Genomic DNA, 18,603 nt, shown 5'->3' with positions numbered 1-18,603 from the left:
TTCTCATGTGTAAATATAAGAAAAATTAGGGTTGCTTAAGCTACATTTTTGGTCTTCAGAAATTTTCACTATGCATTCCTCATGTTAATTTTCATTTCTATTACTACATTCTTTATTCTGTTTTCCAAAATGGGCAATTAATTGTTCAACACAAATTTTCATACTACAATCTGCTAACCTAAGAGTTCACGTAGAGTTTCTATGGATCTGAAGGGACTTGTAGTTTTGAAATGCTGGAAAGGGAGTTCATGATTTATTCATATGTTTAAAGAGGGGTTCCTGGCTCCAGAAAGTTTGAGAACAACGTGCACAAGAAGCATTTGTTGGAATCTTCAGAACTTCCTATTGGGGAAAATAAATCAGTTTTATAAACCACCTTTTTTCTTTCTTCAGAAAAAAGAAGTACACCATGCACTATGGACAACCATTAAACTGATTTTCCATCATGTCTGAATATTTAATTTGGCGCATGCATTTCAAAAAAATGTGTCCAATTGTAAGACTTTAGTTGCTGAAGTTGATCCAAAGTAAACATTTTGTTTGAAATTACAGCGTTGTCAACTTTTCTGATTTGCCAACGTTTTTCAAAATTTTTAGATTCACTTTGACTTGAATGGTTTTTCTTTCTTTATTCCAGAATTTTGGAAGTGCCAGCGAACCAAACAAATCAGTTTTTAACCCAGCTCCAATTCTACCATGTCAGACTATTTCATCTGGCACATGCATTTCCAAACAAAAAACCAATGTGACTCAATGAAAGAACTGGGTCTTCAATATTAGAAATCTTGGATCTCATCCCACTACTGCGAAATTTGACCTTGTACAAACTCCCACTTACCTGAAAACAAAAAGAAGAGCAGTGAAGCACCCAGAAACATGAACAGGTGTAGTACAAGAGAAGACAAATACATTGGCTAACTAGACCAATGCCTCTTCCACAAGGCTACAAGGGGATTTTGGGGGGAGGGCATTCACTCAGGACTAGCCGTCATGTGCTCTTTGGCAAAAAGACAACCATGTACCAGAATGAGCCTGTGCATTATACTGTCAGGCCAAAAACCACTCACTCCACAGAAATTAAATAAATAGCTAATATTTTTATTAATGCATTTCCAGAACCAAGTGCAAAATATAAGCTGAGTACAGTGAGAGTTCAGGTATGTGAGTTGTGTGTGGATCCCCTCTTTCATTTGTTTTGAACCAGTGCATGCAGAAGTGTTATAAGCATCCATTATTTTTAAAAGCAGAGTCTTTTTCTGGGAGTCTTGGAAATCCTTTTATGAAATTACCCAAAATTTGCACTACTTGCTCTAGTCCTACACTTGAAATATCACAGCAATTTTTCAAGGCAAACTCCTTGCCATATGATTTTACAGAACTTTAAAATATTGTCTGTAAACTGAAACTCTGCTGCAAGCATAGGTAGGCGCTGCCCTACAAACAATGTTCAGAAAGCTGCAGATGTTTTGTTTTACTAAACAGCCAAAATCAGCCATTGTTCGGAACTTGATGGTTACGTGGTCTGTTCATTCCCTCTGGGGCACCTGGTATTGGCCACTGTCAGAAAACAGGATACTGGGCTAGATGGGCCTTTGGTCTGACCCAGTATGGTCATTCTTCTGTTCTTATGTTTTTTATCGTTACCCTGAATGTCACAAACACCCTCACTTCTTCTCTATGAAATTTTGCAGGATCTCCTGACCCCAGAATAAAGTTCCTGTCTCTCTCTTGCTGTCTGACCGACTCTTTCTCTTGCATACACATCAGTTTTTGATTAACAAGTTACTGGGACCCTCTCTCTCTGAAGGTGGCAGGATATTCTGGATGTATTTGTATGGCCCCCTTTTCCCTCCTCAAAGTTAGCAGGATGAGGGTGCAGCCGGGCTGGCAGATGCAGTAGATAGAACCATGAGGGGATATCTAAACTAGAGTTTTTACCTCAAATTAATCCATTACCAATTAATTCAAGCTAGTTATTATTTTGTAAACACTAGTTTGGACTCTCTTCAAACATTTGTCCCAGAATACTAACTTGGTTTGCCCAAGGCTGATCCCTCTGGTTAATGACAAACATTTGGGAACTGCTCACATCACCCTTTACACTCGCATTAAATCCCTTGAGTTAACCATCAGTCAATTAAATGGAGGCAAAAAAACTCTAATGAAGCCAAGCCCCAAGACACAGCATTTCACCACTGGAGGCTGGCATTGTGCAAGCGAGTGTTTATCAAACATTGATCAGAAGTTCATTGGTCAAACAGACACTTTGAATTCTGGCATGAAGCAGCATTGAATGTGGTAAATCATGTTTTGAAGGAATTCCCCCTTGTATGCCAAAGGCTAAGGAAAGAAAAAATGGTCATCATGGGGTAACTTACCCTGGTGTTTTTGAGTGGAGTCAGTATAGGGCCAACCAACTACCACCTACAAATGTTACTGCTGTCCACAATGTTTCCGATGGACACCTCTGCACAACGTTTAAGGATCAAGCCTGGTCCATCAGAGACATTAATATGCTCTGAATTCTCATATCACATCCCCTATCCCACAAAGTTTGGGAGTCTTTGAATTCATGGGTTTGATTTGAGTCCATCTCTACTAAAGAACCAACCTGTAGGGAAGAGCAGAGAAGCAGTTTCTCTTACCCAAACACTGTGGTGCAGGTGACCAGGTTTTCCCACTGTATGTGATCCATTCAGATCCTGTCAGGGTGTATCCAGGATTGCAGTTGTACTGCACTTTCTCATTCTCCCAATATGCTGATTGGTTGTCTCTAACAATGCCCCCAAAATCAATGGCAGGTGGCTCTTCACATGCTGGAGCTGCAATAGAGGCACAGACTTTATTGCTGTTGTTTGATGTAGGGAAATGTTCTAAGATCATTTGGCTTACTAATGAAAACCCAGGGTTGGCCTTACCATGAGGCGAACTGAGGCGGACACCTCAGGTGCAAGACTGTGGCGGGGGGGCCACTAGGACCCAGAGTGTAGAAAATTGTGTCTGCTGTCGGTGCATATGTATTATCTCTGCTCTAGATGCACAGAGATGGTGGAGTGCTGTGCTGTGCTGGAGGAAGGAGGGCACAAGAGACATAACAGGTAGGCAGAAGAAAAGGTGAGAGGGAATAACAGAAAGTAGCAGGAGCTGCAGGGAAAGAGAGGAGGAGGAGCCTCTTATGTACCTCTCTAGGACCCCCAGGAGCCTGGACTGATTAACACCAGCTTCTCAGGGAGTTTCCTGTTTCCTGCTGCTTCCCTGAACCCACTTGAGGAGAACAGGCATTCAACTGAAGTAGTAGGAGCCAGTTAGGCCCTTAAGACACTGATATCTTCCCTCACTCATGCCCTTCTCCAGCCTGCTTATTTGTCCCCTTCAATTGAGTGTTGAGAGCCACTATAGCTGGCACAGAACAGCAGTCATGAGTGAAAAAAGAAAACGCCCCTCTGGGGCAGCATTCAGAAAAAGAAAGACAGCAAAGGAAGCTTTTCTATCTAAACAGGAAGGAGCTCTCCTGAGATACATAGACACAAATGTTCATGGTGAGCCTTCCAGCCCCAGTGAGGATGAGAGTGGTGTGGAGATGCCCGATCTTCCACTTAGTCAGAGTGCAGGTGACCTGGCAGCTACTGCAGCATCCATATCTCCATCTCAAATGGGTGTAACCGTGCACATTCCTGAAGAGAAGTGTAGATCAGAGAAGAGTGTGGTGGAGGCATAAGAAACAGCTGCTGCTGAGTGTAGTTCCTTAAGTCTAGATGATCCAGGACTGTGGACCCACTTGAGCTAAAAGTAGCCTGAGGGACTTCCTTGTACTGCATGGGCCGCAGCAAGTGAAAAACTTCATGTTCCCCAAAGACAATGAAAATAGAAGTTTCCATCCAATACATTACTGGCATGAAATCCCCAATGGTGACAAAATGGAGAGATGTGACCTGTGTCGGTTGGCCCACCGAGCCACTAGGGGACGGTGGGGAGTTACTGCCTCACTGGCCGGCCTGAGTCACACCGCCTGTCACTAGGGAATTAGCGGAGGTGCCGGCAAGGTCTCTATCATTGTCGGGATTCTGCTACCCGAGGCGGGTTGGCCAGGGTAGGGGAATGCAGGCCCACCCAACTCCACTGCATTCCAGCCCAGAGCCCTGACAGTGGCAGGGCGAGGATCCTGCCACTGGGTCAGCAGGGGTCCTTCCGCAACATGCTGACCAAATAGACTCACCGCACTGTGCAGTTCTGTCCCTGGGCTACTTCCTACTCGGTCGCTTGAGTGAGTCCTTCCGGTCCCTCCAGCTTGTCTGGGTACTCAGCTGCTGGCAGCTCCAACTCCCCCTCTGCATCAGGCTCCTCTAGTTCCTCCGGGTACTTGGTGGCAGGCAGTCCTGGTAGCCCCAGTCCTTCCTCCAGGTCAGGTTTCTCCTGGTCCAGGGCCTCCCCTGGTGCAGCAGCAGGGTCTAAAGGGAGCAGCCAGTGATCTACATCTGCCTCCCTCCCTGGTGCTGCCCTGACTGGGCTAAGAGCCCTGCCCTTTGTACTTCCTGTTCCACCCCTTCCCTTCTGGGGAGGTGGAGTAAGCTTGGCCTGGCCCCACTCACTCAGGCTGAGAGAGTGGCTCTTTACCCTCAGGTTCGGAGGGAAGCCACTCTGGCTCCCTATAAGAGGCCATGGCTGATGTACTCAAAAACCAGAATGCTGCATACTGTTTTTGTTGCAAACTCTTCCAGTCTAAAGTTCCGGCCACATTGGGTTCTACAGGAACAAAGGACTGGAAAAATCTGGCTAGAAATGTGGCATGCCATGAGAAGGCAGCAAATCACTAGAGAGCATTCCATAGGTGGAAAGAGCTTGAGATGAGACTAAGGTTAAAGGCCACCATAGCTGATCAGCATCAAGAGAATATTGTATCAGAGTCTCTTTACTGGCAAAATGTTCTGAAAAAGCTCATTGCCAATGTGAGAATGCTTGCTACCCGAAACTTAGCACTGCGTGGCACTTCAGATCAGCTGTATGTGCCAAACAATGGAAACTTCCTTAAGTGGAAGCTGATGGCTGGGTTTGATGCTGTACTCAAGGAGCATCTAAGAAGAGTCACCACCCAAGAAATGTACATGCCACTACCTTGGAAAAACAATTCAAAACGTGATCATACAGTTACTGGCAACAAAAGTCAAACAGAAGATTATGGCAGATCTGAAGTCAGCAAGATGTTACTCTGTTATTCTTGACTGCACACCTGACATCAGAACAACATACGGAACAAATTATTTTAATGGTGCTTTTTGTAACAACAGAACCTAGTGAAAATGTCCCTGCAATGGTGCCTGTCAGAGAGCATTTTCTAGAATTTATTGACATTGATGATACTACAGGAGCTGGTATGATAAATGTGCTTCTTAAAAAGCAGGAAGATACAGGAATTGCAATAGCTGAAATGAGAGGCCAGGGCTATGATAATGGTGCCAACATGAGGGGAAAGAACAGAGGAGTGCAGACACAGATCCAAGAGTTAAATCTTCAAGCTTTTTTTGCCCCATGCAGTTCTCATTCTTTGAACTTGGTGGTCAGTGATGGAGCATCAGCTTCTAGTGTTGAATTTTTTAATGTAATTCAAAGCATCTATGAATTTTTCTCTGCATCAACTCATCAATGGCAAATTTTGAAGCAACATCTAGGAACATCCTCTCTGACACTGAAACCACTGAGTGCCACACAATGGGAAAGTCAAGTGGAGGTGATAAAGCCTATCAAACACCAAATTGGGAAAATAGATGATGTCATAGTTGCCATTATGGAGGATAATGCTATGACAGGAACTGTTTGTGGGAGAACAGTGGGAGAGGGAAATGGAATCACCAGAAACATACATAACTTCAAATTTCTGTGTGGCTTAGTGTTGTGGCATGACATACTCTTTGAAATAAATGTTGTAAGCAAGAGACTCTCCCCTTCTAGTGACAGAAAAATCAGCAGCACGAAGTCAGGTGTAGGATTTCTTTCCAGTCCTCTATCCAGTTGATAATCTGGGTTAGCTCCTCCCCTGATCAATCAGACCTTGTGGAGATAGTGCTTTCCCTAGTCTGGGGAGTGACTGCTCCACACTGCACTAATGGCCTAACTCCCATGAGAGGCCATAGCAGCAGTTTGGGTGAAAGGTTATCCATCACTTGAAGGCTCAGCTACAACTTGGAGTTCCCAATCTGTTCTAATTCAAAAACCCTGCTTAATGTCCCAGAAAGAGAATGGGACACATTCTGTTTCCTAATAGTTGTGTTTGTAAGTATCACAGATGGCCGATACCTGCAACTAGATAGAGCCTCTTGTGCTAATTGAGCTAACAAATTAACTATAAAAAGTGAGTAAAAAAAATCATAAAATGTCACAATAACCTAGATCAGAGGTTCTCAACCTTTTTCTTTCTGAGGCTCACTCCACTAGGCTATAAAAACTCCATGGCCCACTGTGATGCTACACCCCATGTTCTTCATAGAAATATGCTTATGATATGAATATCACATAACTAAGTTATATTTGATGCCAGAGGGGTCTTGTGAGATATCCTTGGAAAGGTTCTGATTTAACCAAATAGGATTATCCTATTTGTATGCATGTATCATTGCTGTATCTGAAGTTAGGAATATAAACTCAGTATCAATTGCAAAAGTGTTTGCATCTGGGAAATGCCCACCAGACAGTAGGCAATCAGCCTGAACGGCCCATTAGGAAGAACAATAAGATTTTGAAGATACTAATCTCCTGCCTTCCTGGGTCAGGCCCCCATCTTGGGCTGTCAAAGTTTTTCCAGTAAGAGGGGGTGGAGGGGTCGGACTGGGAAACAAAAGATTCCTTCCATATGTAAATTCTATTTAAGGCTGGTAAGTGCGTTAATCAAGCTCACTGGTTCTTCACTGAATCCCCACCCAGGATGACTGCTGGAAAAACTTAAAACTGATCTGGGGAGAAGGATGGGGACCCAGGCTGAGAAAGGTCAGCCTGTGACGGGTGTACCTGGAGATTTAAGCTGCAAATGATGCAGTTTACCTTCAAGATACTCTGCAACCTGCATAAAACATTTAGGGTGAAAAATTGCTATTTGTAGCCAATTTTTTTAATGTATCAAGCCTAGTTCAGGTGTTTTGTTTTATTTGCTCAGTAATCTGCTTTGATCTGTTTGCTGTCCCTTATAATCTCATAATTTACCTTTTGTAGTAAATAAACTTTTTTGTTTGTTTCAAAACCCAGCGTGTGCAATTCATGGGGGAGGGGCAAAAAGCTGTGCACTGAGCAGGGGGTGTGGGGGGTGATTTTTATCTCTCTATACAGAGCAAGACAATATTATTTTGGGCTTACACCCCAAACGAGGTGTGCACATGAGTGCTGGGTAAATCCCCGAGCTGAACCCTCCGGCACCGAGCTGATTTCAGTCTGTGTCTGCAGCTGCGCGTGGCCTTGTCTGTGTGTGCTAGAGAAGGCTTGAGGGCCTGGCACAGCAAGGACAGGATGAGGATGCCCAGGCTGGTCGAACAGGTGGGCTCAGTGAGACCCAAGAATATCAGGTGGAAAAGGGGGTCTAACCCGTCACACCCACCTGTGCCAAAACTACTGGTTTTCTGCATATAAAAGCCAGGGCTGGCGTTAGGGGGTAGCAAGCAGGGCAGCTGCCTGGGGCCCCATGCCACAGGGCCTCCCATGAAGCTAAGCTGCTCAGGCTTTGGCTTCAGCCCTGGGTGGCAGGGCTCAGGGCCCCAGGCTTCAGCCCCATGCAGTGGGGCTTTGGCTTTGTGCCCCTGACCCCAGCGAGTCTAACACTAGCCCTGCTTGGAGAACCCCCTGAAACCTGCTCGCAGCCCCCCCCAGGAGGCCCCAGACCCCTGGTTGAGAACCACTGACCAAGATAACAAACGGTGATAGGAAAAAATACAAAAGGGAACCAGAAAGACTAAAGTAGTCCAAACAATATGGCTTAGTGATATAACTCAGGGACTGTGTTAAAATCATATTTGATAAACCAGAAAATGTGGGTTCAGACATTAATGAACCAAAATTGGTGTGTCAGCTATAAGTAGGGCCCTACCAGGCCCTGCCCTGTGATATCTGATCTTCCGAAATCAGCCGGGCTGGGGAGGGACAGGACTTGTCCTTCTCCTGTATGGCTGTTAAGGGGAGAGATCAGACCCACCTCCATAGGCAGTGCAGCCGTGAGGGTGGAGCTGAGCTCCAGACTGCCACCCCCCATGGCTCCTGCTGGGGCTGAGGGCACTTAGGCTCCAGGCTGCTGTCCCTGCTAACTCCTGCCTGGGCACCAGGCCACTCAGGCTCAAGGCTTCTGCCTCCCCGCTCGCTCCATGCATTAATCCACCACTGGCCCTGACTAGCAGCTAGGAGCCCCTGGTTGGGGCACTCCCAGCAGCACTGGGGAAATCAGACCTATCTCCACCTCTGAGATAAGTGAGTATGGCAATCCTGCAACCCCCCTACAACAGTGTTAGGACACCCCCACCCCCACCCACACGATCCCCTTTTGGATCAGGACCCCCACGGTTACAACACTCAAATTTCAGCTGTAAACATCTGAAATCATGAAATTCACCAATTTTAAGCCCCTGTAGCCATGGAATTGACCAAAGTGAACCATGAATTTGGTAGGGCCCTAGTTATAAGGATTAAGTGGTGGACACAATTAATGAGAGAATGGGCTATTCCACTGACTCCCTTTTTGAGTCCTTAAAGGAAGGACTTTAGGGGCAAGGGAATATGGCAGACCAGACGGAGGTTACTGGAGCAACATTTATCTTTGTGGCTGTTACCTTGATTTCTCCTAGGACCCCAGAGCTTCTTCTTAATCTAATCCCAAGAGATGTCCTGACCAGACGTGGCCAAAACCAGGGACCCGGGTGACATTCCGGAGGAACCCTCTAGTAGTGCCAGCTGAATCTCAACCACAATCTGAGACAAAATGGGATTGACCTGTAATAACAGCAACACAACAGCTCCAGTCCATCTTACCTAATACCAGAAACCCTGATTTTAATACTTTACATTTCTAATGCTTGAACCACTTTCCTTTTCTATGTCTTTAATGAAAGGTTAAAAGGATTTTAATAATGCATTTGCCACAGTACTAAGCAAGCTGAGACTCCCCTCCCCCACACACACTTATACCAAACTGCAAACATTGTTTTACATTATTTAATGTAAAAACAGTGACTGGGTTATGTTAATATCTTGAGCCTATATATTCCATCTAAATCAATACAATGGATCTGGGAAAGATAAGACAAGCCCTATGTTTTGCTTCACCAGTACTAGGTGAAAACCCTGAAACCTGTAGTCACAGGGTGTGTGTGTGTGCGCGCATGCATGCATGTGTGTGCCTGAAAAGAGTTGTCATGTTTTATGGAGATTTATCTTTCTGTTTTGTTAAGGGCAATTAATGTAAAAACTTCTGTGTACCTGTTTATAGCCATCCATGTGTTCTGCCACATGAGGGTCATGGACAGTGCCTCAAACTGTGATGATTGTGCACATGCCCTGACAGGACTGACCGCTACATTCATATCTGTGACTTCAAGGACAGGGAAAGCTCACCAATTGGATGGGAAGTTGTTAGCAGCTGCTTCTTTACTGTTTATTTGATAAGCAACTTTCCCCTTATACTGTCCCCTTTCCCTGCTTTGCATGGTGCATTTTGCATAATCCCTAACTGGTTACTTCTTTTTTTCATGAGAACCTTGTATAGGTCTTATATTGCAGTCTGTCATTGAACTCACAGATTATCCCACCATTTTCTACCTGCCCGCTTGAAGCTCTTCTTCTCAAAGCAATTCCACTGCTTAATGATATCTGACACTATTGCCAGGGAATAGACAATGCCAAACTGAAGCCAGTGTGCCTGTCACTGACAGGTCCAGAATCTGTTTAACCTAGTATTTAGCTGTGACACTGAGTACCTTCCCCAGACCTGAGGAAGAGCTCATTTTGGCTCAAAAGCTTCCCTCTCTCTTTCTCTCCAATATAAGTTGGTCTAATAAAAGATATTAACTCACCCACCTCATCTTGCTGAGCTCCAGGCCCCTCATTTAAAAACTGATACCACTACCTGTGGAATAAAGTGAATTGCATTGTACATGTGCTTGGTGGGACAGTGGATCTCAACGGTACAGGGATATGGGTGAGTACACTGGGATATGGGTAAAAAGCTGTAACGTTTGATCACCCAACTTGGCTAATAAATTAATGTAATGTAGATGTTAAAGGTCCAAATATCCCTCAGTATTGTTCTTCTAATTATGCATTTTAGCATTTTGAGATGTTTTTTGCCTTAGATTATTATTCTAGACTTTATCTTCTGCTTCTCTGGATAAATTGAATGCTTGGTAATAATTTCTGTCTTAGACTAATCCAGAAAGTAATATATAATACTGTACTTCATATCCAATTTTAGTCCTTTCCTTTCAAGAAAACAAGGGTCCCCTCTTCTCCAGGGAATGGAGATAGCCCTCCATTCCTCTGATGAAACTGAAGCTTACTTTGGCAAATGGAATACAATTGCCAAACTTCCCAGAAAATTCTAGTATATGAGGCCCTGGTCCACTAAAGCATTTAAGCGTGTGCTTCATTTTAAGTGTGAGTAGTGCCACTGACATCAAGCTAGCCATATAGATTTCAAATAATAATAATCTTTCTGGGGGTAGGTCTACACTTACTGCGCCGGTCGACGCAGAGAGTTCGACTTCTTGGAGTTCGAACTATCACGTCTAATCTAGACGCGATAGTTCGAACTCCCCGCGTGCTCCGGTCGACTCCGGAACTCCACCACTGCAAACAGCGGTGGCGGAGTCGACCTTGGAGCCGCGGACTTCGATCCCGCGGCATCTGGACAGGTGAGTAGTTTGAACTAGGGTACTTCGAATTCAGCTACGCTATTCACGTAGCTGAATTTGCGTACCCTAGTTCGACCCCCCTTCTTAGTGTAGACCAGGCCTAAGTCTTGGACATTGTCACACCAATATGTCTGCTGCTACTGAATGGCTCACACTCAGGCCTGGTCTACCGGAGCACGCGGGGAGTTCGAACTATCACGTCTAGATTAGACGCGATAGTTCGAACTCCGAGAAGTCGAACTCTCTGCGTCGACCCGCGCGGTAAGTGTAGACCTACCCTTAAACTCTTCCCATTAGTTCTGCTCCAGTTGAATGCTGAAAATATCCTTAGATGTAAAAAAGAGGGTTTCCCTGAGGATAGGACTTGTATCAAACAACTAAATGATAGTTACTAAAACTGTGGTTCTAAAGAGAAATATGTACTTTAGCTGCTATCTGTACAGTTCTGGAATAAGAACATTGTAGAGATGTATGAACTGATGTCTTCAACCTTTGTGGTTGCTTTTGTATATTCTCTCCTGGCTCTTATTTCCCTTGTATTGTGTGTATATCTGCTTTCACATAAACTTCTCCTAGTGTGATAGTGTCTCTCTGCTTTGCCTGGAATTATGGGCTTATGTATTTTCTCAGAGCACAAAACACCGTAGTAAAAGCAAACCCCACACCCAACAAGGTGAAACTGGATCTCTTTGGTTTACTGTAGGCAAAAGGTGACCTTGTTCTTTCAGCTGCCTAAGGACTCCAGTCTGATTGCAGCAATTCACATTTAGAGCCATAATTGGGATTTACATTTTCAACACCAAGCATAATCCACAGGCCTGAGTTAGACATTCAGGCTTCCAATACAAGGCATGGGGAGAACTAGGTGCCTAAGAATAGGCTTTGCAAAAGGCAGCACAATGAACAAGGAGCCACTGAAGCTAACCAATAGGAAATGTCAAGGAGGTGTGGCCTAAGCCTACCCCTCAAAGGCAGTTAAGCATCTCTCACCACTTGTGAATTCACAGCTGTGACTCTTTTCCTGAAATTAGATGCTGAAACTGTTTCTCACACAAAACTGAGGAGGAGAGGCTGCTGCCCTACCTTGTAACTTTTAGCCCTGTTGGTAGAGTACTCACCCCGATGCAGAAGACCTGGGTTCAGTTTTCACATATACCCCATCTGATATGGCACAGGGAGTTGAACCCAAATCTTTTACCTCTCATAAGCATGCCCCTAACCCCTAAAATAGTTTCTCTCTCTCTCAACCTGGCCTGTTGATCCCATTCCACTTTTATATTAAAAGTCATTGCACTCTATGGCCCAGTAGTTAGGGGAATGTAAGAACCGCCATACTGGGTCAAACCAATGGTCCATCTAGTCCAGTATCTTGTCTTCCAACAGTGGTCAATACCAGGTTCTTCAGAGGTAATGAACAAAACAGCTAATCATCTAGTAACCCATCCCTTGTAGCCTGTTCCCAGCTTCTGGGACAGAGACTAGGGACACTTCAGAGCATGGTTTTGCATCTGTGTCCAGCCTGGCTAATAGCCATTGATGGCCTTATCCTCCATGAATGTATATAGTTCCTTTATTTAACCCTTTTATAATCTTAGTCTTCACAATATCCTCTGACAAAGAGTTCCACAGGTTGACTGTGTGTTGTGTGAAGAAATACTTCCTTTAGTTTGTTATAAACCAGGTGACTGTTAATTTCATTTGGTGACCCCTAGTTCTTGTGTTATGAGGAGGTGTAAAGAACAATTCATTATTTACTTACTCCACACCAGTCATGATTGTATAGACTTCTATCATATCCCCCCTTAGTTGTTTCTTTTTCAAGCTGAAAAGTCCCAATTTTACTAATCTCTCATCATATGAAAGCTGTTCCATATCCCTAATCTTTTTTGTTTCTGTACCTTTTCCAATGCCAATATATATATTTTTGAGATGGGTTGACCAGATCTGCATCAGTATTCAAGATGTGCATGTACCATAGATTTATATACAAGCAATATATTTTCTGTCTCCTCTATCCCTTTTCTAATGATTCCCACATTCCATTAGCTTTATTGGCTGCCACTGCACATTGACTGGATGTTGAGAACTATCCACAATGACTCCAAGATCTTTCTTGAGTGGTAACAGCTAATTTAGACCCCCATCATTTTATGTGTAGGTGGGATTATGTTTTCCAATGTGCATTACTTTGCATTTATCAACATTGAATTCCAGCTGCCATTTTGTTGCCCAGTCAAATGTGGGAGTCACAAGTTCAAGTCCCCGTTCTAATTAATTTTTTAATTACTTAGGCAGACAAAGTGGAACAGCTACAATTGGAGACTTGAGAAAGACATATGCCAGAATTGCCTAGTAGTTAGTGAATCACCTGGGTGACCTGACTTCAAGTCCCTGCTCTGCATCAGGCTTTGGACTTAGGTCTCTACGTATGTACGTGCGTGCGTGCATGTGTGCGCGCGCACGCATGCGCTGTAGAGTATAATGGCACCATCACCTAGTGCTGTGTATTTTATGAAAAAGGGCTGACCAGACTTAGGTGCTTAACTCCAGGAAAGAGTTCACAACTGTGTATCCTGAGTGGAGAAAAGTGCTCAACTGCCACCAAGGCGTAAGGCTTAGGCCACAATCTTGTCCTTGGAACTCCCCACTGTCTGGCTGAGGTGCCTTCTTGCTCAACCTACTAGCTTTTCTGAATCCTAGTCTAAGGGTACATGTGGTGCCCAGCTCCCATGTATGTACCCACACTAACTCAGCCCAATCTGGCACCTAAAAGTAGCCAGTGGTGCTGCAGCACGAGCAAGAGCTTGGGCTCGCCACCCAAGTAGGTAGCTGAGGGTCTGGGGGGGTTGTACTTGTCGCAATCCGATTCATAGTTATGGCTCTGTATGGCCAATTGTTGGTCCACGGCCATCTTGTCCTACTAAAAGGGCAAGGCAGCCTCCATCTTGGACCAGGTTCTTGTTGTATAGGAGAGGGCAGAGACTCAATCCTGCCCAGCAACACTGGCTGTGTATGCTCTCCTGTGTTTTTGTTTTTTTTCTCCCCTGCTGGGCCATCTAAAGGTCAGGCTAGTTCTGTGTGTGGAGGCCTGATTCTGCCCAGCAACCTGTTTTTTTTTGGGTCGGTCGTCTGGAGGTCAGGCTAGTTCTGCCCAGCAACTCCAGAGTACTGTATACAGATACTTAATTCTGCCCGGCTACTCACTTTCCCGCTCTTTTTGGACCCAGTCATCTAAGGGTCAGGTTTGTTTACTTGTCAACTCCAGTGTGCCGTGTGCAAAGCCTTCCGACGTGGGGTGGCAACAGCTCAAGGCCTGAAGGGAGGAGGGACCAGGGAACCAATTAGATACTGACACGAGGGAGTGAGACCTGTCCATAAAACTAGGTTCCCCCCCAAAATTTGTGTGGAGCATCCGCGTGTTAGCTGAAGGGCCTGATCACTCGTTCGGCCAGGGTCTCCTCCAGGTAAAGCGCGCTCGTGTCGTATCATTTGGATTCGTTGTCGTTTGGACCCGATCCCTGTCAGCTCGTCATGCTTCTGGTGTCTGTTCTGCTGGTCAGCTGCGCCTGGAGTGCGGTATTTGCTTTTTGATATCTGACAGTTAGCTTATCTAGCCTCTTATTTGTTCCCCTCCCTAACTTGGTACCAAATATCTACTCAGGATATCAGGATTGTATTAGTGAGCTCAGAATTGCACAGTTGCTTAGCTAGCTTGTATAATTGTTTTACTTGTTATTGAATTGTTAATTGCAAACTGTTTTATGTGTTTGAATCACTGCTCTATCTTTGTCCGGAGTGAATGAATCTGGGAGCTGTCTCCACCTGGAGATTAGCTGACCAAGGGGTCCCTGTCCCCGCGGTCTGAGTGAGTGGAATCTGCCCAGCTGCAGCCGCACCACACTCTGGGTTTACCCTCTGTGTGAACGCAAGGGTGGCTGAGGCAGTGGCCCGTGGGTCTCTTTTCTGTGTTTGCACCGGGCATCGCTCTGACAAACCCGATTCCCATCTTGTGTGATTGGTGTGTCTGCCTATTTGGTGTGGTGTGGTGAGCAGTATAAAGTGTATTATTACTGTGTTTTGGGGTGTGTTTGTACTTTTGATACCATCCCAGCCAAAGTTGCCTACCCCTCCAGCCCAAGTTGTAATTATCCCCTAAATAAACGCAGCCACTTGGCTTTTCAGTGTTACCCTGATCCTGCCTGTCTTTTCCTCACTCAATACCAAGCTTGAACGAACCCCCAGCTAATTCAGACAGTACTTATGGAAACTAGGCTGAGCTGGTGCCTATGCAGTGCTAGCTTGAGCACAGCTAGGGCAGGTATGTCTATGCAAGCAGGGAATCACACATTCAAGCTCAAATATAGATGTATCCTAAGGTGATTGACTCTCCCCGTGCATTGAATAGGCAGCCTGGGTGACTAAATTTGGACTGTGGATTCCACTAGGAGAATCAGTAACATAAGTGCTACAGGCAGTCTTGCAATAATGTGAAAAACTTCAACATTCACATAATTTTGGGGGAAATACATGCACAGTTTTTTCAGCTTTTATAGTGTAAGTGTGCTTATTTGTGTATGCCACAGGTCCAGAATTTGTTCCATTCCCTACATATAGCATCCCCTCAATCTTCACTTTATCTTCAAGTATTTGTCTGGGTGGATTCTGATAATGATTCATCTGTGTCACATCATTAATGTAATTTCCAGTTTATTGCATACAGTAGAAAATAAGCATAGACAATTTATTCACACACTGCCAAATTCATGTATCATGTTGCTATTCAAATTAGCTGCAGGCTTTCATCTTTGTCTCCGTTTTTCTACGAATCCTAAGATTCCTTACCACTTCACTTCAGATGATGGTGTTAATAAAAAACCCAAACAAGTCCAAATAACAGACTTTTAAAGAAGAGTAGCAAATGAAACATACAAATCTTTAATTTTAAAAAGGAAAAATAATTAAGACTCCATGAGTTTAAACTTTAACCAGACAAGCCAATGTTTTCTGTATGACTGTGCTAGATGACAGGATCATTTTTTGGTTACATGAACTAAAACATTTGGAAGAATGATCACCAACAGCTAATAGTGATGGGCAGAACTCAAAAAAGCCTCCATGCATATCCCAAACTTTCTGGTGTGGTGATTGGGCTAAAAATCTCCCAAGATTAAGGTTTCTAATGAGACTTCCTGGAGTTCCTGATTTGGGCCAGAGGGAAATACCACTGCTTTCTGTTTCAGCGAGCAGGAAGTGTGTAATTCAGGATGTGCCGATGTGTACAATTTGCCTTAAAATTTGCTTTTCCAAATATCATAAAAAGCTGTCGCTTGATCTGAGTTTGAACATATTTGCCCATCTGTTGTTACTATTTTATGATTGTATATTTTAAACCACTGTGACCAACGATAAAAAAGTGACTGAACTGATGCATATAATCAATTTAAGCTAAAATACTGACAAAGGACATAATGTGTGAACATTACAAATAACTGGTCAGTGGATTTTGATCCTCAGATCTAAGTTAAAATTATCTGCTTGATGCTTCTTTTTATTCATCCTGAAGTACCTGTCAGAGAAAGAACAAACATTAGAAAATCAGTTTAGTACATGTCAATTTTTTAAAACAAATATTACATGCAAATCCCCTATGGACTGCACAGGAACAGAATATTGATTTCAACAGAATGGCATAAAACTCATACTGGATTGTTTTAACTTTTTTTTGGAAAGTAAATGGGAACAAACTCCATCAAGTGTTATTGCAGTTACCCCACAACTGCAGTGGTTCAACTACATTTCATATTAAAAACAATTACTTATTTTGAAGTGGAACTTAAAAGTAGCACAAAAAATATAGTATTACTGTATTTTATCAGTACAGTCAAAACTCGTAATAACGCCCCCCGCCATAATGCGAAATCGCATATAATGCTATCACAGGTTGGCTCTCCTTTAAGGCATAATACAGTATGGTACTGTACCAATGGTCCCCAACACCATGGCAGGGGAGAGAAGCTGCAGCCCCGCACCTGCCGGGGACAGAGACTTCCGAGGCTGCTGGCGCCAGTGCTCTCTGTCCCCAGCAGGCGTGAGGCCACAGCTTCTCTCCGGCTTCTCCGGGGCTGCCAGGGCCAGTGCTCTCTGTCCCCAGCAGGTGCGGGGCCGCGGCTTCTCTCCTGCTTCAAGAGGAGCCGCGGCCCCGCACCTGCCGGGGACAGAGAGCACCAGTGCCAGCAGCCCCGGAGTTCTCTGTCCCCGGCAGGCGGGGAGCCACGGCTTCTCTTGAAGCAGGAGAGAAACCGCGGCCCCGCGCCTGCCGCAGGCCCAGAGTTTTCTGTCCCCGGCAGGCAGGGAGCCGCAGCTCCTCTTGAAGCCGGAGAGAAGCCTCAGCCCCGCACCTGCCGGGGACAGAGAGCACCGGCACCCGCAGCCCCGGAGTTCTCTGTCCCCGGCAGGAGGGGAGCCACAGCTCCTCTCCCCTGCTGGGCACTAGGCACCAGGGGCACTAGGCAGTGCACATCAATGCACTGCTTTGGGGACCACTGAAAAACTGACTGGTTTGAAACCCCGCTATACCCCGCATTTAGCACGATGGAATTTTTTGGACCCCAAAGGTCGCGTTATAGCGGGGTTTCACTGTATCCATGGTGTAGTTATTAGCATTTGAAGGTGACTGAATTTTTGGAATTCGGATCTGGAACCTGTTTCGTTCCATGACTTCTTATCAGCTGCTTCCAGCCAGCCTTGTTCATATGTATGCATGAATTATTTGCTTTTGTTCCCATAATGCTAGAAAGGAGGTGTACTTTCTCACACCAGTTTACATGTTTCTATAGAATTAGAGAAATTTAGTTATTTTTCTTAATTAGAAACTGGCATTCTAAAGCATCCTCATTTATCTACCTTTGTGAATTTGGGCCTCAGTATAGTAAAAAATGAAAATTCTACACACAGTACCACACATTGTATTGCCTTAATTTTTCTTTAGGAATATGTGGTGGTGAAAAGAAAGTGATAATAGATTTAGAAGGCAAGGCTAGAACAAAACATTTAGGCAATAAATATATACCTGCATTTTGCATGCTTGCTTCTTACATCATTCCCACTAATGTTTACCAGACATGTTTGTCTTTGAAAATCTACAGTGATAATAGTGACTCAAACCTTTCCCTTGAGAGTCAATACTAATGCTCTTAAAAATCAGAATATCTTCCTAATATCTAGCATAAAAGTTTTCCTTCCTTGGATTCAGGCCATTGCCTTTCTCCTACCATTTGAAACTGTGAATATAATTTCCTTCTTTCAGTTGCTGCACTGCATATTGTTACTGTGATTGTTACAGTTAGGTTGTAATCATGATCCCTTGAATCATCTGTAAGGGTTAGATTCTCCTCCAGTGTAGGGAAGCCAGGAAACAGATTCTCTGGTCTGGTCCAGCTATGCTGAGCAAGGAACCGGATCAAGGGATAGAACAAACATAACTTCAAGCCAACTTTCTGCCTTCCAGATCCTCAGGTTGTTCCTCCTTCTTCAAGCTATTTTATGCTGGTTCTCTATGGCCCCAAAGGGTCATTTCAGCAGCCAGAAGAGCCAGGACATCCCAGTTATGATGCCTTTTCCTTAGTCACACCTTTATATCTGGGGGGAATTCCAACCAGCCAACTATTATTTTGGCTGTTTTCTGCAGTCAGAACTATGCAAAGCAGATGGAACAGGAGGAGAATTGGGC

At 44.5% G+C, this 18,603-nt stretch overlaps 1 protein-coding gene across 1 annotated transcript in view; it reads right to left on the bottom strand.

Annotated features, from left to right (window-relative positions):
- The window catches only part of LOC120394982 (complement factor H-like), a gene marked incomplete at its 5' end in the record, with an annotated part of 95,295 nt that overhangs the window by 23,286 nt on the left and 53,406 nt on the right, over window positions 1-18,603 (bottom strand). The gene's annotated exons all lie outside the window — the stretch shown is intronic.

This window comes from Mauremys reevesii, unplaced genomic scaffold, assembly GCF_016161935.1.
Source record: "Mauremys reevesii isolate NIE-2019 unplaced genomic scaffold, ASM1616193v1 Contig87, whole genome shotgun sequence".
Classification (NCBI taxonomy): domain Eukaryota; kingdom Metazoa; phylum Chordata; order Testudines; family Geoemydidae; genus Mauremys; species Mauremys reevesii.
The sequence above is the reverse complement of the archived record's forward strand: the minus strand, read 5'-3'. Positions and strand labels throughout refer to the sequence as shown.